The 24,647-nt window shown below is 38.4% G+C and overlaps 1 protein-coding gene across 3 annotated transcripts in view; it reads left to right on the top strand.

The window, feature by feature from the left end:
• The window catches only part of NCALD (neurocalcin delta), a 274,929-nt gene that overhangs the window by 185,677 nt on the left and 64,605 nt on the right, over positions 1 to 24,647 (top strand). Inside the window, exon 1 of one of the 3 annotated variants that reach the window (XM_040494145.1) lies at positions 10,703 to 10,850. The exons of the other annotated variants lie outside the window; for them this stretch is intronic. The gene's annotated coding sequence lies outside the window, so the exon portion shown is untranslated. Of the gene's footprint in view, positions 1 to 10,702; positions 10,851 to 24,647 lie in introns of those variants that run through there. 3 annotated transcript variants of the gene reach the window in all.

The raw sequence follows: 24,647 nt of genomic DNA, 5'->3' as shown, positions 1-24,647 counted from the left end.
CACACACACACACACACACACACACACACACACACACACACACACACCCCCCCAGAGGGAAGTACAGTAGGACTAGAATGGCAGCTTTCTCCATGAAGGCTTCAGATTCCAGGCTTCTGCCAGCTCACATCTCCACCATCCACCTCTAGGGTGAATAGCCTACTTCCCCACGGTCCACAGTGGTGGCCGTCACATCCATGCTCCCAAGCAGTAGGATGGTAAATGGAGTGAAAAAGAAAAGTCTAAGGGCTCAGACAAGTTTGTTTGCTCATTGGGTTTTAAGGAAGGTCCTGGAAGCTACACATGACATCTGTTCACATCTAATTGGCTGGTCCTTAATCACAAAGCCACAGAGCAACAAGGGAGGCTGGAAAATGTCTTTATTCTGGGCAGCTATTTCCCACCTAAGGATTCTATTTCTATGGAGGAGAAAATGGGTATTGAGGGACAACTAGCAGCTATAGACATAATAGCTGCTCTTTTAGATCTCTAAAGGGCCATCATGTGAACCAAAGCATCAATTTACTCTTTGTAGCATCAAGGAGCAAAACATGAGCCTGATTTTAAAGTGATGGGAAGGAGACATTTGGTTCATCATAAGAGAGAACTTTCTAACAGTTGGAACATTGTACGATGGATGTCTTGACATTTTGTAGTGGAGAGCTCATTACATCTGGGAGGTATTCAAGCAGCAGGTGCTTACTATCTATCAGACATGGTATAGAGAGGATTTCTCCACTGGAAGGAAGATAGGACTGGCGGACTACTAAGGTATCTTCTATTCCAAGAACCTGTGAAACCAAGTACATGTTAACATCTGTAGGATCTGCGATGATATCCTTTTTTTTTTAAATTACAGATATTGGTGATTTTTTTTCTTGCTTATTCTTCTAGGTGTTTATTAATTCTATTATTTTGCTTCAAGAATCAATTCTGGATTTCTTGTGTTCTTTATTGGACATTGTTTTCAATTTAATTAATTTCTGCTCTCTTTATAATTCCCTTCCTTTTACCTTCATTGTTTTACTTTGCTTTTTCTCCACTACTTGAGGTGGATATTAGATTGAGGATATTCAGCCTTATAAAAAATTCAATGCTTGTATTAATTTAGGGTCAAATGAATAGAATTGTGAAAGTAAACCATAAAGCACAATACAAAGGTGCTATTCATATCACTTTTTCAGTAACTGCCCAGTCACCCTGGGAAGACTAGTTTTAGTATGGCTCTTTTTGTCTCTTTCCCTGATCTCTTCTATGCCATCCAATTACGTTTATCAAAGGGGTTTTGAGGCACTTTAAGGTCTTTGAGGTTTGTTCTGATCCCAAAAGAAGGGCTCTTTTTAGCTCTTTCCCTGGTTCTCTCTGGTAAACTGGCTGGTCTGCAGGTTAGCTTTTGCTCTTCTGTAAGCCTCCTCTGAATTTTTACCACGCAAATCTCCATCGTTTTCCAGAGCACCCTGAAACTTGAACTTCTCCACACTCGATTTCAAATAGTCATTTCCTTTGGGAAGATCTTCAGAGCTCTCTGTTCCTATGGACTGCCTCTCTGAAAAAAGCTCTGAGTAACTACTCTGGGCACCGGACTATGGTGGTAGCCTCCAGTCTTCTGAGACTGTCTCTGATATAGAATCTCTGTCCTACGAGTGAACTTGTTGAGAGCAGTAAGGCCCCAGCATTCTCTACCTATTGTACCTGGAGTAGAACCTGTTTGCTCTGTGAGTGGGGGCTAGGTGGACAAAGGGAGCCACCACCATCTTGGCTGTATTCACCAGGAATTTGACACCAAAACAGGAGAAATGCTGATGGTCTGCCTTTTCCAGGGAGGCAGTGTATCCTTTGAGCTGAGGGGAGAAGGAACCCAGTCTTGTTGTTCACACCTTTCTAGCATTTAGCGTCCATCAAACTGAGCTAAGGGGTTAGGGAGGATCATGACTCAAGTGCCACAGACTCTGAATATTCTTATCAAGTTTTAGTATTTTTTTCTTGAATAAGGGTTTCTTCACTGGCTATATACCCTAAGTAAGATTTTCAGAGACTTTATGATATTTTAAAGTATTCTTCACTGGTTATTTTTGTTGTATGGGGGAACAGGTCCATGGAGCTCCTCAAAGTGCCGTTCTAAAAGAACGTGTGTGTGTGTGTGTGTGTGTGTGTGTGTGTGTGTGTGTGTGTGTTAATTAACATATATACACATTTTCATTAAATAGTGCTTTAGGCGCATGCAAGTTTTGATGCATTGTATCTTATTCAGTTCAAAATGTTTCTAAATTGCAATGTAATTTTTTTAATCCATGGGTCACTTAGAAATGTATCACCTAAAAACGATTTAAGAGGTTTTCTATTTGTCTTTTTAATACTGATTATTAGCTGTGCTCCATTGTGTACAAAGAGTATACTCTGTGATTTTGGTCATTTATAATGTGTTGGCGACATTCCTATGGTCCAGCATGTAGTCAATATTGTTAAAAACATTCTAGAAAAAAATATGTATTCTGTAATTTAGATTATTCTTCATATGCTAATTAAGCCAAGTAGGTTAATTTTGTCACTGAGATATTCTATATCTCTAACTTGTTGTTTTCTGTTTGTTCTATGAGTTATTGGGGAAGATATGTTAAATCAATACTATGACCATGATTTTTTTTCTATTTATCTTGGTGCTATTTTATTAGGTGCATATGCATGTTTAGAAAGGCAAATCATGAAGTGTTCCTTTATATCTCTAGTAGTCTTTCTTTCTTTTTTTTTTTTAAAGTTTTTTTTATTTTGAGAGAGAGTGAAGGAGGTGAAGGGAAAGGAGAGAGACAGAATACCAAGCAGGTACTGCACTGCTAGCATGGAGTTGACACAGGGCTCGAACTCACAAACCGTGAGATCATGACCTGAGCAGAAATCAAGAGTTGGACACTTAACCGACTGAGCCCTGCCCCACCCCCCCCCCCCAGGTGCCCCTCTAGCAGTATTTCTTGCTTATAATACTACCGACTACTATTTCTTGATAGTAATGTTGCTACACCAGCTTTTGCTAGGTAGTTTATATATCACTTTCCATTTCTTGTGTCTAGTACAGTTAGAATTTGCTTATTAATGTAATCTGATGTTTGTTGTCTTTTAACTGGAATATTTAATCAGTTTACGTATTTTGGTAAATACTGACTTGTTTGAGATTAAGTCTTTGATGTTACTATTTCTCCTATCATTTTCTTCCTTTTTCCCCCTCCTTTCTTGCTTCTTTGGGGAATCAAGAAGTTTTAAAAATGAGTTTTCTGATGTATTAATTTATTAGCTATTCGCTCTTTTGTTAGTCTTTTAGTGGATACAAGGATTACACTGTGTACCCTTACCTTATGAGAGACTTATTAATTAGTACTTTTACCAGAATATAAGAATCTTAGAACGTCTCAATTCTATCCATCCTTTCTTCCCTTTTCTGCTAATATTGCCCTATGTTTTGAATCTATATATATTTTAAGCCCCACAAGTCATAATTTTATAAGATCAGTATTCATTTAGACTTATGTATATATTTGCCCTTTCTGTATCTCTGTTTCCATCTCGCGTTGTTTTTTTCTGCCTAAATAACTCTTTAGAAACTTAGTGTAATTCTTTTGAAGCAAAAATTCCCTCAGGTTTTGACTGAAAATGTTTTATGTTATATCCATTTAAAATGTTTTTAATCAAACTTATATTTTGAGATGAGTGTAGATTCACATGCACTTGTAAGAAACAACACAGAGAGAATCCAAATATCTTTTACCCACTTTCCCTTAAAGGTAGTGAAACTGTGATCCAATATTACAACCAGGATACTGACATTGATACAGAAGCTGTCAAGACACAGAAGTTTTCATCACCACAAGGATCCCTCAGTTGTTCTTTAACAACATAAGTACTTCTCTCCCACCCTCCGCCACATTACTCTCTGGAAACCACTAATCTGCTTCTATAATTTTGCCATATCAATAATGGTATGTAAATGGATCGTATAGTTTGTGACTTTTTGAGATTAGCTTTTTCACTCGGGAATTAATTCTCTGGACGTTCATGCAGGTTTTCTTGTGTATCAGTACTTTTTTCCATTTTAGTACGGAATGGTATTCCCAGGTGTGGATACGCTAAAATTTACCACTCGCCCATTGAAAGCATCAAATTAGTGGTCATCACAAAGCTAGAAGCTTTCACGTACAAGCTGTTGTGTTAACATAAGTCTTCATTTCTCTGAAATAACAGGAGCACAATTGCTGAGTCATATGGTGGTTGCATGTGTAATACTTTTGAAAAACTGCCAAACTATTCACCGTAGTGGCTGTATCATTTTACAATCCCACCAGCAATGTATACGTGATTCAGTTTCTCTGTATCCTTGCCAACATTCAATATGGTCGCAATTTTTTATTTTTGTCATTTGGATAGATGTCTAGTGATATCTCATTATGGTTTTTTTTAACTTGCATTTCCCTGATGGTTAATAATGTTAGAAAATCTTTTCATGTGTTTGTTTGTCATCTGTATATATTCTTTGGGGAAATATCTCTGTCTTTTGCTGATTTCCTACTTGGATTGTTTGTCTTACTGTTGAGTTTTACTGTTAAAAATCGTCTGTTGTGCATTTAGAGTTAATATGACTTTATGGGGTACCTGGGTGGTTCCGTCAGTTGAGTGTCCAACTTTGGCTCAGGTCATGATCTCGCGGTTCACAGGTTTGAGCCCTGCATTGGACTCTGTGCTGACAGCTCAGAGCCTAGAGCCTGCTTCAAATTCTGTGTGTGTGTCTCTCTCTCTGCCCCTCCCCTGTCCACACTCTGTCTCTCTCTCTCTTTCTCTCTGAAAAATAAATAAAAACATGAAAAAATTTAGACTTAATATGACTTTATAGTCTTACTGCTTTTAAGATTTTGTCTTTGTCTTTAGTGTTCAGCAGGTTGGTCATGATGTGTCTACGTGTGATTTTCTTTGTAGTTATCCTGTTTGGGATATAAAGGGCTTCTTAAATCTGTTGTTTTATAAATTTTATAAATTTCTCAGCCCCTTCTCTTCAAATATTGCTTTTGTCCTATCTCTCTCTCCTCTCCCAAATACACACATTAGCCTTTCATCATGTCCTGAATGTCTCTTAAACATTGATTCTGCATTTTCCATTCTTCTTTTCTTCTTATACTTCACTCTAGATATTGTCTGCTAATCTACCTTTCATTTCACTATTTTTCTCTTTGGTATATCTTCTCTATTCTTTTTTGTTTTTAAAGTTTTATTTATTTTGAAGAAGAGAGAGAGAGAGAGCATGCACAAGTGGGAGAGGGGCAGACAGAGAAGGAGAGAGAGAATCCCAAGCAGCCTCCGTGCTCAGTGCAGAGCCAGAGTCAGGGCTCAATCCCACTTGACCTTGGCATCATGACCTGAACCAAAATCAAGAGTCGGACTCTTAACCAACTGAGCCACCTAGGCTCCCATATCTTCTGTACTCTTGAACTAATCTGTTGTGTTCTTAATTTCAGTTATTGGATTTTTTAGTTCTTAAATTTCAATAGTTCTTTTTTCATAAATTTAATTTTTTACAGGTGGAATGATCCGTCTTGCCATTTATTTTCTTGAAAATATTACTTACAGTTATTTTTATCTTATTTTTTATTTTTTTAAGAGATAGAGAGCAGGGGGAAGGGGCAGAGGAAGAGAGAGAGAGAACCCGAAGCAGGCTCCACATTGGGCATGGAGCCTGATGCAGGGCTTGATCCCATGACTGTGACATCATGACCTGAGCCCAAATCAAGAATCAGATGCTTAACCAACTGAGCCACCCAGGCACCCCTACTTACAGTTCATTTTAAGTCCCTGTCTGATAACTACAAAAGGTGACTCACCAGTGGATCTCTCTCTATTTTGTCCTCTTGGATTTAGACCTATCTCTTGGCATGATTAGTAGTTTTGCATCAAATTGGAATTGGTGTATGAAAAATGATAGAGGTTTTGTATGATGTCATTTTTCTTTAGAGAGGGTTAATTTTTTCTAGAAGATAGTTAGAATATAGACAAATTACCTTGATCCAACTAGGCACTGTAATAAATCTAGAATGGATCCTGGGTTTTCTGAGGATCCATCTATTCCCTGTTTTCCATGATTTCTGTGGCATTGCCTTTGAGTTGTGAGACCTGAAAACTTAGGGTGTTTACCAGCTCCAACTCCTCGGAGGATCCTGAACTCCAATTTTTGTTTCCCTAGGACTACAAGACTGCTAACCTCTCCCTTCACGTTCTCACACTCTTTGCTGCATTTTTTGCTTTACTTCTTGTTCTAGTGCCTGACATCATTTAGGAATTGGCAAACACTTCAAGAGGAAAACAGTTCAGAAACTTAGTATCATTTCTTTATGGTACCTTTTTCTTTTTAAGCCAGGACTCAATCCCCCAACTCCTGGGTGCTTTTGAACATTTGTACTCTAATTTTTATCTCTCTAGTCTCTGAGAATGCCTGAAGCCCCACACCACATATCAAAATAACTTGAGGAGAAAAGCAGCAGGTAGAGAATGTTGGGTTTATATCAATGTATTTTCCTTTTATCTGAGATCTTGGAACTTACAGATTTGTCTGCCTTTACTACTCACTGATGTCTTCCAACCACTTTTTAAAAAATCCAGCTCTTGCTATTATCTCAGTGAGAGTATTGGTTTGAACACACGCAACTCCACCATGGTGGGCAACAGAAGTTGCCCAAGCCCATGCAATCCAAATAGTTGCTTCAGTGAAAACTGTAATAACCTGGGCACCGTTTTATTCAGGATATTTTCACTACTTTGCCCGTTCTCTTTGATTCAAATCTTCGTGATTCGATTTTTCTTGCCATATCACTCCTTAGGCCAAAGCTAGATTAGATAACTAGACTTCCCAGATGCAGAAAAAAATAAGTTGGCCTTTTCTCCCTCGTAAGAAATTAAAAATAGAGAACAATCCTCAAGTATAAAATGAACATAAGAAATAATTCGATTCTTTCTAAGAATGCATCACATGTAAATTATTTCCCAGAATTGATGAAGCCAGGCTTCCTGAGTGTAGATTCTGGCTCTGCCTTGCATTAGGTAGGCCAATTACTTGACATCTCTGTGCTTAAGTTTCACCAGCTGTGAAATCTGGAAAAGAATCATACCTGCCTTATAGGATTATTATAGTAAATAATTTAATATCTTGACAGCACTTAGAACAATGCTTGACATGTATTCAGTGCTCAATTAATGTAAGTTAATATAAAAGATTATCCAGGGGCGCCTGGGTGGCTCGTCAGTTAAGCGTCAGACTTCGGCTCAGGTCATGATCTCACAGTTCGTGGGTTTGAGCCCTGCATCGGGCTCTGTGCTGACAGCTCGGAGCCTGGAGCCTGCTTCGGATTCTGTGTCTCCCTCTCTCTCTGCCCCTCCCCCACTCACACTCTGTCTCTCGCTCTCAAAAAATAAATTAAAACCTTAAAAAAAGTTTTTTAAAAATAAAAAAAGATTATCCAACATCAACAGCAATAGCCATAAAGTACATCGGCATATAACTTATCTCATGATTTAGTAGAGATAAGTTTGATTTACTTGGTAAATTTATTTGAACCCTTTCTTTGTTAGAAAATTTTGTGATAAGTCTACATTTTAATATTTATTTTTCCTTCCGTTGCCTTTTTGGGGGTTGAAGGGTTATTCTCTTCTCTTTTAGAATAAAAAGGAGCCATTTTTTTTTTCTATTGCTCAGCAGTGATTTCCCAATAGGAGAGTCAGTCAACATTTTTTGAGCTCTCATCATGTTCTGTGCCCTGTGCTAAACACGGAGTTGTAGAGATGAGTAAGAGTCTCCTTTCCCCAAAAGTCTTTGTAGACTTACTAGAGTCAGAAAGATAAACTTACTAGAGTCAGAAGTGGCATACACATTAAGCCATCTACCCTATGGCTGGGAGTCAGACTTTTAGAAAACATTAACTTTATAACCTTCACAACAACCTTAGGATGTAGGCACTAAGGATCGGAGGACTTAAATAACTTGCCCAGATGAGATTTGAACCCATTGTCTCCAAAAATGCGTCCATGGCCTTCCCACTAATGTTAAGATGGGGAGATAGGAACATTTTTACCTAGAAAGGCTGATTCTAGTTGTCTGTTCATGACCCAAAGGCCCTGTTAGTTCAGGTGTGTGAACCCAAGTCAGACTCCCTGTTGGGTATTTATCAGTTATTTCTGGCAAAGTGGTCAGACTAATAATAGGCAGCCTTGGCATTCATACAGCAAATGAAAACTGTGGTGCAGAACTGTTTTTGAGTGGATATTTTTAAATTCAGTGAATCATGTTCACCTTAAAAAAATGTGTTGTCATTTAAAACCTAAACGACATACTCTCTCAGTGTGATGGGCTGTGATTGGAAAAACCCACATCTGTATGTCCCATGATATTTTCAACTACATTTGGATTAATTAGCCAGATTGGTAGAAACCTGAGCACCAGTGAGATCAGTCATCATGATTTCAACCCTGCAGGTGACTGGAAGCTTCTTCAGCTGTAAGAAGAAGCTCTTAATCCTAGGTAGTTTGCGAAGGGAAAATGAGTGATAGCATTTTGGAAGTATGCAAGAGAAAGCATGCATCCAACTTTTCTTTTTGAAGGTCCGTCCACTGATTATTTTGACTTATAATGAGTTTAAGCCCAAGTCAGTATAAAGTGTCCTTACTCTAAAAATTGATGGAAAATTCAAAAGGAAAAGATGTCAGTGTTTGCTGAATTTCAGGTGAAAGCCCTGGGTTTTAGGAATTTTCATTACCAAGAACTTCTTGTTTCAGAGGACATCACCTATTGGCAGAGCTTGGTACTGCAGTTTTACTCAGATGCTGAAGCTACAGAAAGAGCTGATCGATAAGTCAGCCATGGATCCAGAGTCAGGGAGATGTTACAGCAGGCAGCTCAGAGGACATGTGAAGTCTACAAAGACATACTTTCTCTCCTCTCTTCCCATTCTGCTCATTACTAGGATGTGCATTTCTGAACAGAAACCCAGAACCATAACTGTAACAAACTGCAAAATTGTGAATTGTGGCTGAAACCTGCCCCTGCTGAGACATCTCGACCTATTGCAGATGGACATTGGGCTCAAAAAGCTCATTGTTCTTGTGCGAACAGGTAAATTCTCATCTGTCATAACTCTGAAATCGTTGTAGCGCTGCAGCTTGATTTTACTTTTGCGTTGCTATAGCTAATAGCATCAGGAAAATAACTTTTCAAATACAAATATGTCTTTTCTCCCAGCTGGGGCTGGGACAGAAGTAAAAGAAGAAGAAGAAGGAATAGAAGGATTTTACAGCCACAGTTTGGACATTAGTCTTATTGTTCAACAAGAAGCAATTTCTGACTCTGAAGAAATTTCATTCTTTTAGAGTGACACAGATGTAATCTGCTCAGCTGGTTTAGCTTCCGTTTATATTTTGTAGCACCTCAGAGCTACCCGCCCCCTGCCCTGGCCGTTTTTTTTTTTTTTTTTTTTAAGAACCAGAGTAGAAATCCTGATAACACTAGCATGGGAAGGTCCTTCGGGTTTTGCGAGCAATCTCTTTTCCCCTACCTTTTAACTCTTTTCCCTTTGAATGAGTATACATTTTCTGCGTGTATTTTTCAGGGTCCTTCCTGTGGGCCTCATTCCATTTTGTTTAATTGGCTTCCTGTTAATTGAGAAGGAGAAGGAACTAGGAAATAAGCACGTGTGCTGAATTAGAAGTACGCGGGGTTGTCCTAAAGGAAATAAAGCTGAAGTTAGAAAACGTGCAGGACTGTTCTTTATTCTGTGACTGTAGGCTTTCACTGCACTTGGCGTTCATGAGGCATTCACCCACTTACTCCACACTGAGCCCCAGAGGGGCTCAGATGATAGCCTTTAGGAGGAGAGCATTTAGGAGGAGAGGATTTGGCACCTGTATGGCGGCCTCAGAGCAAAGGTCTAAAAGTATTTTTGATGTACTCCCAAGGCCGTTTTAAAGTGGTGCTGTTTTGAAACTTTGGTCATCATTGTTGCATAGACATTTTACATTGCCGGACTTTGGAATTCATCATCCGTTTTCCCCCATCCCACTTGCTGTCGAGGTCCTTGGATTCTCTCATCTGACTCTGGGCCGCTACCCCATGTTTCTTGTTCTTCTTTCCATCACTAACATGGTCTCAGTACATCGACGTGGATTCTTAGGGAGTTTTTAAGATCTGTTTTCTTCCAATTCCCCTTGAGTTTCTGTTTGTATCCGTTTGCTTGCAAATAGATTTAATTAGCTCAGAAAACTAACCCCCCCCCTCCAGAATTTTTCATTTTCTTTCCTTCTGTTCTATAAAGAGAGATGCACACTTTGTGCTGGTGATAACGAGACCAGTGGGAACTTCGGAGTGGCATGCATTTTCCTGCGAGGAAGTGTCAGCAAACAGACATAAAAGTCTTAAAGAGGAAAGTTATAGGCAAGCTTGAGTCACAACTTCAGGGGCCGAGGTTGTCCGGGAGCTGTCCGTGATGACTGTGGTGTGCGTGTGTGTGTGTGTGTGTGTGTGTGTGTGTGTACACACGTTGTACACACACACATGCACCCCACAGTGACAGATGACCTATTGAAATAATTTCAGAGCTGTTCTGTGGTTGCTACGGCAACCAATGCTCTCTTGGCTTTCATCTGGCCATGTGACAGGGACTTTGACGTCAGCTGGAGGCAGAGTCTGTGGCTGAGTCCACACAGTCAAAGGCCTGTGAGAATCTGGTGGATGCTGGCTGCTGCCGCCACCGCTGCTGCTCTCCACGCCGCACCGCTGCTTTCCAGGGGCTGCAGAGCATGGACTGTTAAATCTTGCACTTCTTTTGTGTGAGGTAATTCGTCTGCTTTATATACAGTACTTGGATGGTTTATAGCTTATTGTGGTTTTCCCGTCTCTTTTACCTCCTACAAGTTTGTCTTCATGAGCAATTATTGTTGTACAAGGGGGGAAAAAATGTGAAGTGGCTTCTAGTTGCTAATTTTGTGTGGAGTCTCCGGAATTTGGTTAAATTTGGATTAACGTTCTCCGAAGTGAGTTAAAATATAATAGCCTTTCTTGCTCAACACTTGCTAGCATGACATTATTCAGAGATACGGATTTTGCAGCTGAGCCAAATATTCCCGTTGAATTCCAGGAATCCTCCCTTCAGCATTGTTTTGGGTTTAAAGACTCCAGCATAGCCTTGCAATATGTTGCTGGCTGCTTTTTTTTTTTTTTTTTTTTTTTTAAACAATTGCTCCTCATTCTAAATCAGCCTGGAATAGTTTGGAATTTGGTTTCTATCTTGTTTGCAGCATGCATAATTAGCAACAATAGGCACAGCGGGGAAAGAACATTATACTTTGAAACAAAAGTTGGGACTTTTCTTGTAAATAGGGTATTCTGAAAATACCAGAGAAACTGTCAACAGCTTCCTGTTTACAGAAAAATAATCTGGACTATGCCAAGGAAGTTGGGGTGGAACCTCTTACGCCTGTGTGCATGCAGTTGCTTCTTGGTTGTTAGAGCAAAGTGTACATTTTCAGTATCTTCCTCTGAAAATTCAGCTGTGTGGAGAGTGGCATTGGATGCTCTTCACTAAGGAAGGAGTCATGTAAGCTGTTCTTATATTTAAGAAATGAAATATTACCCATAGAAGAAAAGAATAGCCCTAAAACTAAATTATCACTGGTAGGGGTCACTTTAATGCAAATACAGATATAAACAGTCACTAAAATTTTGCTCCAGGTCTTGAATGAATAATTTGATAACTGTGATTAATAAGGCCTCTTATCTCCTTATTCCTGTCACAGTATACAATGCAAATTGTTTTATGTGCATTGTTGTAGTTCATTTTCTTCCCAAGTTTAGTAATTTTGGGGTTTCTATCATTGCACACAGGTTGGATGGTTTTGCAGCTGATAATTCAAAAAAAAAAAAAAAACCTCTGACATCGATTTAATCGAAGTCTACATTTATGATCAGGTTTCTAAATCTTACAAATTCAACAGGAGAAATAGGCAGGTTTTAGAGCAGCACATGTAATATACCTACTATTTTGATGGATAGATAATAATGGTTTAACTATGTACATGAATAATATATATCTTACGTGAATTATATCTCAATGTAATGCAAGAATATATTGTTCTTAATTAGTTTCAGAATTCTGTTTGCATTTATTTTATTCTTGGAGATGGAGATGAGGATTTTGAACCGTATTTCACTTCAGTCAGTGATAAGTGAACAAAAGTGAACAATTATTTTTCAATAGCTTTCACAATAATTTTTCAATAGCTTTCAATGACTGAAAATTCATTTAACTCACTGACAGTTGATAAGTTTCTCTTTGGCCAGAGTCCCCATGGAGGATTTTCCAAAAAGTCCAGTATGCTTAAATCAAGACACATCTATTGAGGCATCATGTCACCATATGATTTATCTCATGATTATAATAACTCAGAGGCCACATTCTTAACACCCCTAGAAATATGTTAATTGATTTGCAACATTTCAAATGAGCATGAATAGGACCGGTAGCACTGACTTAATAGCACTCTCTTTGATGGAGTACTTTGATGGTTCCTTCTTTTATGAAAAATAAGGAGTTATCATTACAGTTTAGATAGCAAAGATATAGCAAAGATTTTCCTAGTGCTCCCTCTGTGATGCTTTAAGTTAAAGTTATAAAATGATTGTGTTCAATGCCCTTATAAAATGCCCTGCATTTCAGCAGTGTGAAATATATGAGAACAAGTCAGTATCGATGGCAATATGTCAGTGATCACATTTATCACCAGAAGAGAGCATCCTATATGCCACGATTGCAGAGATGTTCTAAAATCTACAGGTTTTTTGTTCTTATGGCAAAATTTTTAAAAAATGACTTTCCTCACAATTGCCTATTTACAGCAATGAGACTGTGCTGATTTCAAGGTCAACTTTGTTTCAGCTTCACAAGATAGCAGCAAGGAATGATTTACTCTGAAGCCCGCTGTTGAATTATTAGATACTTGGTATAGTTTCGGGGTTTTTCAAACCTGTTTGGTGTCATAGGCTTCTTTGGCAACCTAGTAGAGCCTCTAGTCTTCTCAGAACGATGCTTTTAAATGCATAAGATAAAGTATGCAGTACCACAAAGGAAACCACTCTTATTGAAATACATTAACCAGATTTTTAAAAATTGTGATATGTGCCTTATTAATAATCTATTATTAAATAATACAAACTAGCAGCAGGTATAAATACCATAATTTTGAAGTTGTGATGAGTGTAAAAGGTATTTCAGAAAAATCCATACCGACTGTAATGTGATGTGAGAATATCCGTGATTTCTCTTGGCAACAAAATCACAGGTAGTGTGGTTTGTAGCCTACATTTCAATGAAAAGAAATACTAAATTTCAGCTTGAGACTGGTAAAACTAAAAGTGGAATAGTTTTCCCATCCAAGTTCCTGGATCCCTTTGAATTCTATTCACCCCAGAGTTAAATGGCGTGTAAGCTAGTGATGCCAAAATGTCACAGAACTGCATCGGACAAAACCCACACCACCATTTCCACATTCAGTTCCACAGCTGATTTTATTCTCTGAATGTGTGAATTTCACAGTGTTCTCTAATTTCTGTGTGAAAAGGATGATCTATCCAGACAGCTACCACGCTATAACTTTTTTTGTTTTTCCTCCGTGAAATCTGTAAACATTCTTAGGTTACACGGACTGAGGAACTCTTACCTCATCAGATAGGGGTTAAGGGGAAGGACTCACTCAGTATTAATGCAAGTTATGCAAGTTAAAACCAAGGACCATGGAAGTAAGACCTTAGCTATTTACAAAGCAACCTTTATCCACTCAAAGAAAATAAGCTGTACTTAGATGAACAATGTGGGATATTATATGAGATCATTAAGGAACTTATGTAACTTTTGGGGCGCCTGGGTGGCTCCATCAGTTAAGTGTCCGACTTCGACTCAGGTCATGATCTCGCGGTTCACAGGTTTGAGCCCCGCTTCGGGATCTGTTCTGACAACTCAGAGCCTGGAGCCTGCTTCAGATTCTGTGTTTCCGTCTCTCTCTGCCCCTCCCCCACTCACGCTCTGTCTCTCTCTCTCTCTCTCTCTCTCAAAAATAAATAGACATTAAAAAAAAAAGAACTTTTGTAACTTTTTAGTTTAGTATATGTGCTGCCGAAGCGAGCACTGTAACTTTTTAGTTTAATGGAAAGCACATAATTGCGTGAATTGTAAGTTGCAACGTTAGTTCGTTACACAGGGTAGAGCCTGCTGGCTTATCTACCAGAGGTCCCCAGGATGGACCATATTCAAAATGAAATGTGGAGTAAAGACACTTCCCAAGTAATTTAAACTCAGAATCTTATTTGACTTATTGGATATTTAAGAACAATCCAGAAGGTGTTAATGTTATTGTTTCGTGAGACTATGTAGACAACTGTCTCATTCTCATGTCACTCTGAATTTGTGGAAGATATTGCCCAAGTTTCTAGATAGCTTTGCAGTAGGTTGGCTGATGTCAGGTATCATTACCTTTCCAAGTCTGCCTTTCAATTGTCCAAAGCCACTCTTTCTATTACATCAGCACCCCCCACGTCAGCGTAAGAGAGTTGGAGCTATGACATTTTGTGCAAGCTGTTGTCTAAACTCAATCCAAATCCCTAACATTTGAAATGGAAGCTTAGCAATTTTTCTTCATGTGTTCTCGGGGGAACTATGAAAGAGGATTTTTTCTCAAAGGTTTTTAATTCATTGGACAAGAAAAGAACACCTGCTTTGGGGACTTTGAGTCTCTGAGGCAACTTTGATAGAGAAACTTGGAAAAGGTCTAAAATCTCTGACTCCCGGATGTACTGTTTGCTTCTTTGATGGCAGGTGTTTGAAATTTTAAGTTCAGGAAGGAATGTGCCTTTACTTTTCATGAAATCATCTATTATTTAAATGGTGCCCCATGGTGGGAATCCAACTAGAAATAGCAGTCCAAAATATAGTATTTTTTATTGTCTCCAGAAGTAATACCATAAAAGTTAGTGCTCATTAAGACTTTGATATAAAAATTATATGATAAATATTTAAATTCACTGGAGCCGTGTTCTCCAAACTAAAGGCAGTCTGTTCTTTTTATCTCTGCAGTGAACTTTAGTTTTTTTGGACATATTTCTATAAATATGTCCTTTAATTAAGAGACACAGAATCTCTTTAAAATTTAGTTTGCACCAATGTACAGCAGTATACTCAGCTAACATTAAAGTTCTATATTTGATTTGCAGGAAAGAAATCTCTAATCTGAACGATATTCAGCTGCTGCTTGTCCTAATGCAAGGATTGTTCACATTTTCTGAATTCTGTCCCAATGACTGCCAGAAACCCAAAGCTGCACATTTTTATGCAAGGATGAATTTTAAAGTGTGATTCTAGATTTTCTTTACTTTTATGAATTTAAACCCTGTCCATTTAGAGGTACATGTTGAGAAATGTTATATTCTTTGGTTGTCTGCTCAGCTGACTCCCACAGATTCATACAACTAAAACCACAACCAATTTTGTGACAACCATATTTACAACATCCTTGGAGATAAAAAAAAAAATAGCATCCCACAAAAGTTAGCCCATCCTACGCGTTCCCAGGCATCAAGTGCTACAGGAGGCAAATGTTTATTAACTGGCTACTGCATCCACAGTATTATAGGAAGCATTGGGCTCCTCCCCAACACGGTCTTTGAATGATATATGCCACTGGCATAAAGAGCCCAGGTTACTTTATGGACTTCTGATTTTTGTTTGAGCTTTTATTCAAACATTCAGTCTTCTGTACATTCAAACAAGTTTCGAGCACCTACTGTGTGCCAGGCATTAGACTAGACACCAGGGGTGCTATGGTGAACAAGACAAGCAAGGTCTCTACCATCATGGAACTTAGAGTCTACTTATACAGGGAACCTATGTATATCAACACCCAAGTTTCTTCCTAATGCTGGCCAGTATAGCCAAAATGAGAATTATCATTAAAAACAAACAGGGGCGCCTGGGTGACTCAGTCAGTTAAGTGCCTGACCTCGCTCAGATCATGATCTGGAGTGGTTTGTGGGTTCGAGCCCTGCCTCGGGCTCTGTGCTGACAGCTCAGAGCCTGGAGCCTGTTTAGATTTTGTGTCTCCCTCTCTCTCTGCCCCTGCCCTGCTGGTGCTCTGTCTCTCTCAAAAAAATAAACATTAAAAATTTTTTAAACAAATAAACAAGCAAACATCAAAACAAAAGAGACAAGCAAACAACTGGGAGCCATAAGATTTTACACCTGAGTTAAACTTAGAAGGAGCATTCTTCAGCTGGTGAACAGCCAACCTAATTTGTGAGCAGTCTGTTCGTATCAGTGCCAAGGATTCCAGATCAGTACGCCCAGCCCTATTCTTGGTGGGCCAAAGGCTGTCTGTCTTCTAATTCTGAAGCAAAATGAGACTGGTAGGAAGGGACCTAAAGAATGATTTTCTTTTAGGCAAATATGCTGTCTTCTGCAAATAAAGGAGCCATTTTATTTTAAGGAATCCTTAAGTTACTGGTGCCCAAGTATAGTAGACCCTTGAACAACTTGGAGGTTGGGAGGGCCACCATGCAGTTGAAAATCTACGTAGAACTTTTGACTCCCCGAAAACTTAACTACTAATAGGCTACCGTTGTCCAGAAGCCTTACTAATAACATCAACAGTCAATAACACATATTTTGTGTTGTATGTATTACATACTGTATTCTTACAATAAAGAAACCTAGAGAAAAAATGGTATTAAGAAAATCATAAGGAAGAGCTAATACAGTATTGTATTTACCAGAAAAAATCCACATATAACTGGACCCATGCACAATTCAAACCCCTGTCGTTCAAGGGCCAGCTGTATGTCTGTCTTTTCCCTGTACTAATCCAGTCAACGTAGGCTTACTGCTGTAATAAATAACCCTAACTCCCAGTGGCATAATACCATTCACGTTTTACTCAGCTGCAAATCAGATTTAGGAGAAAGGTTCTGCTCCATGCAGATATCCAGGAATTCGGACTTCTCCTATCTAGTTAAACTAATCTGGGGGAAATCCTGGCATCCACCACTTGCAGGTGTTACTTTGGGCAAATTACCCAAAGTAACACCCAAAAGTGTGTGACCCAAAGTCACAGTTTGCTTACCTGGATAATATTAGTGCCTATCTTATTGGTTTTGAAGTCAACTTATGTTGTGACATAGTAAGGTACAGATTTTAGGTACTCAATAATGTGAGCTGTTCTCTTTAATTTTCTACCTCTGGTAGTGCTGCTCCCACCACCATTTCCCCAGAAACCATGAAGTACCACTGCTGAAGTTGGGGCAGGTGTCTCCCTTAGGTGACAATAATAGCTAACATTTAGGGAGCTAGATAGGCTTTTAAACTCTTTTCAAAATAACTGTTTTTTCTTCACAGCATCCCAATTTTATAAATGAGGAAACGGAGGCATGGAGAGCTTAAGCAAACTGCCTAGCATCACACAAGAGTATATAACAGGGTTCTAGGTATCTGGTCCTAGAGCCGTGGCTCTGAATTCTCTATGGTACATTATTGCCTTTCAAGGTGGAACATATTTTATTTTCCCTGTAATATGTTGTAGTAGATTGTCCTCTCGAAAATTGGCCATTTAATTATGGCCCACATCACCTTCTAGAATCTTGCCACTCACCATAAAAAGCTGGAATCCCTTGCCCTCCCCCTTGAATGTACGTAGGCTTGTGATTGGTTCAGTTGGTTCAGGGAAACAGTGCTAGGTGACTTCCAAGGTTGGATCATAAAAAGCTACAATTGCTTTGTCTCTGGGCTATTCTTTGTTTCTCTCACATGTGACATTTGCTCTTGGAAAGCAACCACTATGTTGTAAGGAAGCCTAGACCATATGGAGAGGCCATGTATAGGTGTTTCAGCCAACATCTCCAGCTTAGACCTCAACCAAGAGCCAGACATATGAGTGGGCAAGCCTTCAGAGGATGCCAGGCCTTAGCCCTTAGGTCTCCCCATCCTTCCTCCTGCCAAGTGGACCAGAGATGTGCTATTCCTGCTGAACCCTGCCCTAAATTACACATTCATGAACAAAATAAAAATTACTGTTTTAAGTACATAAATTTTGGCATTATTTCTTAAGCAATCAGAGTACTTGGAGCATATAGCGTAATTAGCTTTGACTGAAATATCTGTAAAAGGGATTAAACTTTAGTACATATGGATTAAATAGGTTTTTGTGATTTCAGATAAGTACCTTGCCTAATTAAAATAATTTCTGGAGGAAAGTATAGTTCAGTTGCCAAATTACACCTGGGCATTCGGTACACATCTTGTTTGTAAATTCAAAACAGTGCCCTACACAGTAATGCTATTGCTCGTTCTAGAAGATTTGGGCTACACTGAGACTTGACTGTATGTGTTAGTAAAATCTCCCTCATTGCTTCTGCTGGCTGGGACCCTCTGTGCAGGAGAGTCCGTGTGGACAGCAGTACCTGTGCTATGTTCCCTTGGTCACAGTTTAGTCCTCTTATCAGCTCCTGTCTCCCTTTCTCACACCTACTCTGTCTAATCTGCTGCCTAGTTTTCTATTGTTAGGTCAGGCTGTCTTCTCGATACTCTCTTTTGGCTCATTTCCAATGCTTCTAAGCCTATTTTTCTGCTCTAATGGTTTGCATTAAAGCTAGGGAATTCCTCTTGGCCAGGTAACATTTAGCTCATTCAGCAAAGTTGTCTTACAAAGCTGCCAAAATGGCAACTGTCCCACTGGCTTGTGGCTCCATGTGTTGGTCAGACCTAGCACTTGGAATACTCAGAAATGTAGCCCTTATGTCCTCACTCAAAGAGGCATCTCTGTCTCTTCTGCTGCAGAGAAGTCAATACCCCTGATTGTCTTCTTATTTAGTTAAATGTCACCCTATCCAGATGGACTTCCCACCTTCCCTTTAGAAGGTTAATTGGTTTTTCCACTCATGCTTGTGTTTATTCAACATTTATTAACTCCATGTAGTGGGCCCTGTTGTTGAAGGCTTATGAAAAGATTTTTTTGTGTCCAAGGACTGGTAAGGTTCCTCCAGTTGTCTCTCACTTGCTTACCATTGACACCAGGCACATGTGGTCCAGTGACCCAGACGTTTCAAAAATCAGCACGTGTCCCACTTCGTTCCAGATGTTCCAACGAAGTAGGATACTACATTCATAATACAGGACCAGGACCAACCAACCTTAATAACTGTACAGGTTTTAGTCTAAGTGGGAAGGCTGGACAGCATATGCATCTGAGACTGAAGAGCTATGTCTCAGTTACAACCTCTCATAGTGCCTAGTGTAGTGCTCAACACATTGTATCTACTCATTGAATCTCTTGGTAAGTGATTAATGAATAGGTTAACTCTAGAAGGATGTGTGTCATTGAGATGATTTCAGAGAGGAAGTAAGCCTTGAACTGATCTTGAAGGAGAGAGAATATTTGGCATGACCAACAGAAGTGAGAGGACTGTCCATGAGTAACAAACATCATGGGTACCTTCTGGTAACAGAAACTGACCCTCACCCATCTGGGTTTGAGAAAAAAGTTGGGAAAAGGAAAAAACATACAATACATAAGGTGGGTCTGTGAGAATCTAGAATTTATCAATTAAAGATAAGCTAGATTTGATCAGATAGACAGCAGGAAACTTGTGAAAGTTGGGGAGCAGGTAAGTGATGTATGTGTCAAATGGTGTTGTAATATTTTAATAACCCTGTTTACTTTTGCTCTACCCAAGTTATTTTATTTAAAAAAATTTTTTTAACGTTTATTTATTTTTGAGACAGAGAGAGACAGAGCATGAACAGGGGAGGGTCAGAGAGAGAGGGAGACACAGAATCTGAAACAGGCTCCAGGCTCTGAGCAGTCAGCGCAGAGCCCGACGCGGGGCTCGAACTCATGGACAGTGAGATCGTGACCTGAGCTGAAGTCGGACGCTTAACCGACTGAGCCACCCAGGCACCCCTACCCAAGTTATTTTAAAGTCCCAAATATGTGTTGTTTCCTGTTTCTCTATTTTTCTCATAGAAAAGTTCTAACTTTTTAAGTTAAAAAAATGGGAATTATCTTTTGCTATCAGTGATGTGTGAGTGGCTCTTTTAACTTTAGCTGGCTGATATCTGTAGGGAGAGCTATGCAACTTCATAGTTTTAAAACTATAATCTGTTTTTAGCAAAGTCATATTCACGTAAACCCCAAACCAATTGAAAAAGTGAAGCCTTTATAACATTTTCCATAGAATTATACTGTGGTGATCATTGATATTTATAATAAAACCCCTGCGACATTGCTCCATTATCCTGGTAAGTCTTCTGATTGAGTCATCACTGAAAGACTAAATTATATTCAGTGAAATTTTAGTTGCAAGTATATTTCATCATATCTGAGTCTTTGAAAACTGGCCATCAATATATGTGTTTGGCAACTATCAGAATGTTCTTAATCAGAATGTCCCATTCTCAGGAAAAATATTGTAAATTATACATGCAGATGTGATTACGATACATATTTTTTTGTGTATATATATTATATATAAATAAGTAAGTACTGTCCCTAACGTCCAGTGCCTCCCAGGAATTGACTCTGTGATATAATTGTTAAGGCTCCAAAGACATAAGGATTTTAAAGCAGTGGAGGACAGAGAGTGGGTTATCTCCACCTCTGAAAGAGAGTAAAGGCTGTGCTTTATGCTTACAGAACGTGACTCACCACTGCTGCTGGCAATTGTGCACGTTTGGAAATCGATGCTGTTTACTGGGCCCATTGTGTGCATTGACATTTCTTGCTACTCACTGACTCTTCATCAGTGAATGGCCACCGAACACTTGGTGATCCCTGAGCTCTCTCTTTCAAGGCCGGTTGCTGAGGGCAGTTAACTCAAACCATTCACTCTCTGGGGGATTTCTTTACAGAGACACTGAGCAGAAATTTAACTGCAAGTTATAGTTTTCATGAAATTATTTTCTGGCATCTCCAGAAGATGTTTTCACAAAAATAGAAGCTATTTAAGAAAGATGCAACCTCTGGTCTAAATTCCATTTTGTAAAAGTAACTATCATTAACATCTGATATGCTCACCTTCAAAACTGTTGGGCAACTTCCAACCAATCCGTTGCTCTTTGAAAAAGGACTGACTTCCTCCTCCGGCCCTCAAAACAGCCTAGGGGTTAATACCAAGATTGACCAAGATCTCTGTCAGCATCCTTGCCAGGAGGATTACTTTGTTAAAATCACGAAGTGTCTTATAAAAGGTACAAAGCTTAGTCTTGCTACAGGTTGACAAAAAGATAACTAATATTGAGATACTGTTAAAAAAAAAAAAAGGAAAGGTCTCACTGAATCACATTAAATCATGTCTGGATTTAAGAAGAGGGGCTTTTTTATCTTGGTAAAATATATAATATAAAATTAACCTAAAAAATTTTAACAGTTTTAAGTGTATAATTCAGTGGCATGAAGCATATTCATGGCAACCATCACTGCCATACTTCTCTAGAATTTTCTCATCTTCCCAAATTGAAATTCCATTCCCATTAAACACTAACTCCCTGTTTTCCCCTCGTCCCAGGCCCTGGTAATCACCATTTTACTTTCTTTAAATAGGGACATTGTAGGGAAGTTTAAAATAAACCTATAATTTCTCTTTCTCTTGTATACACGCTTCAATTAGTAAAATCCCTGTTAAAAGTCCCCAGATAACTGGAAGTTTCTTGGATTGACAAGTGGGCAAAGGTTTGTTTGTTTGTTTGTTTTAAATTTTTTTGAATGTTTATTTTTGAGAGAGACAGAGTGTGAGTGGGGGAGGGGCAGAGAGAAAGGGAGACAGAACTTGAAGCAGGCTCCAGGCGCTCAGCTGTCAGCACAGCTGACACGGGGCTCGAAATCAAGAACCCTAAGATCATGACCCAAGCCAAAGTCGGATGCTCAACCAACTGAGCCACCCAGGCATCCCTTACAAGTGGGCAAAGTTTATGCAGAGTTCCAAGACATAGAGATTTCAGACACACAATGGAGATGATGGATTGAAACATGTTTTCCAAACCACCTACTTAAATACTCATCAGTATAATTTTTACATAATTATATATATATATATATAATACATATTTATAATTATGTAAAAATATAAATTATATATAAACATATATATATATATATATATACATATATATATATATATAATGCTCATATAATTGCTTGTCAAAAAGTAAGGCATTGAACCTGAGAGTTTCTGGTCCCAGTGATATACTCAAATTGTCTTATATTAGCCTTCTATTAATGCTCCCTTTAAATAATGTAAGTATGTAACAGTACATGTTTATGATCAAACATTTGAATAATACAGAAGAATATAAAGAAGATAAACTGCACTTTAAAATTCCACTGCCTAAAACAACCACAATTAATATTTTCAAATTAAAAAGCATTATAATTCATTTTACTTTACTTTAACAGAAGAAAAAGAGCTCTGAAATGAAAATTTGAACTTAAGGAAATAATTTCTTTAAAGCAGGAATTATTGGATTCTAATGAAATTGAATTGCCAATTAAAAATTTTAAATCAACCAAATACAGTGAGTTTGGGGAATCGGCATATCTTAAAAACTAATTGTTTCTAATTGTATAGGTTTATGTTTTAAGTTAGTGGATCTTAATTAACTGTCTCATGAAGATCAGAAAAGACCACAGATAATCAAACAAAAATACCTTTGGGGAAATAAAGGTTTATAACCAGAACTTGAAACTTAATTCTACCTTTAGGAATATTCTCCTGGGGCGGGGGGAACTCGATAAAAAGCATAATCTGTAAGAAACACAGTCCATGAAGTTACAAATCCTTTCCAGAAGGGAAAATAAATCATACAAAAAGGAAGCAGTTATTTTACCACTGAACTAGAACTCAGAGATTTTAGAGGAACTTACTGTATTTATTGATCCTCTCCCTGGACCACAGAGACTTAACTTTATGTGCTTCAGACATCAGTGCTTTTTTTATATTTCATTGTTTGAATAAAAATTATACTTAAGTTTGCTTCATATTTAGATCATGATTGCTTTTTATGTATATTTATCTTTCTGGCCTTTCTAATTATCTTTCTTTTCTCTGGTTGACCTGAAGAGACTTAAATCTTAAGTACCTATGTGTCCTGTCATAGTTGACTTTTTGAGTCTTAAGTATCCAGTTGGTCATGGGACGCTTGGGTGGCTCAGTGGGTTAAGCAGTAGACTCTTGATTTCAGCTCAGGTCATGATCTCAAGGTTTGTGAGATCAAGCCCCACGTTGCGCTCTGCACTGACATTATGGAGCCTGCTTAGCATTCTCTCTCTCCTTCTCTCTCTCTCTGCCACTCCCCTATTTGTGCATAGACTCTCTTTCACCTCTCTCTCTCTCTCTCTCTCTCTCTCTCTCCCCATTTCTCTCAACTAGTGAATAAACATTTTAAAAAAATACCCAGTTTATCATACAAACTTTTGTTTGTTGAAGATGTTCTTCACTATCCTGTTTTCTAATTCAGACCAAATAGGCTGTTCCACTAGGATATCTTTCCATCAGAACTGAATTATTTCCATTGTTTCTGGGTATTCCTATGTCTTGGATTCATTTTCAGTTTTTCTAGAGTATATTTTGAGTTGTTTCATCAACATGGCCTACTCCTTATAGATTGCATTTTGCCCTTATAATTGAAAAATAGATTCAAAATAACTTTCCATCACAATATTTTGGGCTTTGTTCCATTGTCTTCCAGCAAACCTGAAAGAAGATGCAAAGTCTGCTGCCATTCTCTTTACGGGTAACTTTTTTTACTCCCTCCCTGAGCTTTCAGGATTTTCTCTTTGTATCTGGAGATCATAAATTTCACCAGGAAGTGTCCAGGTATGTCTTTTTTTCCATTATTCCACTTTAGGCTGTCTTAATCTGAACATTCAAGGTTTATTCAGTTCAGGAAAATATCCTGTTATTTCTTTGAAATACTCACTTTCTCTGTCATCTGTGTTTTCTCTTCCAACAGCTTTTATTGTTGGAGCGGTATTATGTCTTTTAGCCCCAGGCAATACTAGATCTTTTGGATCTTGGATCTCTCTCCTCTATGTTCTTAAATTTTCTCTCATATTTTCTCTCTCTTTTTTCTTTCATGTACATTACTAGACTTTCCTTAACTTTGTCTTCCAGATCTCATATTTATTTTTGCATCATATCATTCAGAAAGGCTGAGTTCAGCCTTTCTACTCAGGTCTTTTTAAAATCTTTAATTTTTACAAAAAATTTTGTTTGTTTTTTTAATGGCTCCTTTTTCAAAGCAGCATCCTCTTGTTTATGGATACAGTATTCTCCCAAATTTCCCTGAAAACAGTAATAACACTTTTTTTTTTTTTTTAAGTTCTCTTCTATGTCCTGATTGAACTCTGTTTCCTTTGGCATCACTTGTTCTGTTGTTCTTCTGGATCCTTCTCTTTCATGTTCTTGGTTTTTCTTAAATAACTCTTGGCTTTTGACTGGCCCAATCATATTTATAAACGAAATACTGGGTTGACTAGTAGAGGTGGCTGATGGGACTTCCTTAGCAGTTATACAGGAAGGTTTTTGTACCATGCTTCTCATG

Source organism: Herpailurus yagouaroundi, unplaced genomic scaffold (assembly GCF_014898765.1).
Source record: "Herpailurus yagouaroundi ecotype Mexico unplaced genomic scaffold, PumYag 186, whole genome shotgun sequence".
NCBI lineage: Eukaryota > Metazoa > Chordata > Mammalia > Carnivora > Felidae > Herpailurus > Herpailurus yagouaroundi.
This window is presented reverse-complemented; position numbering and strand designations above follow the sequence as displayed.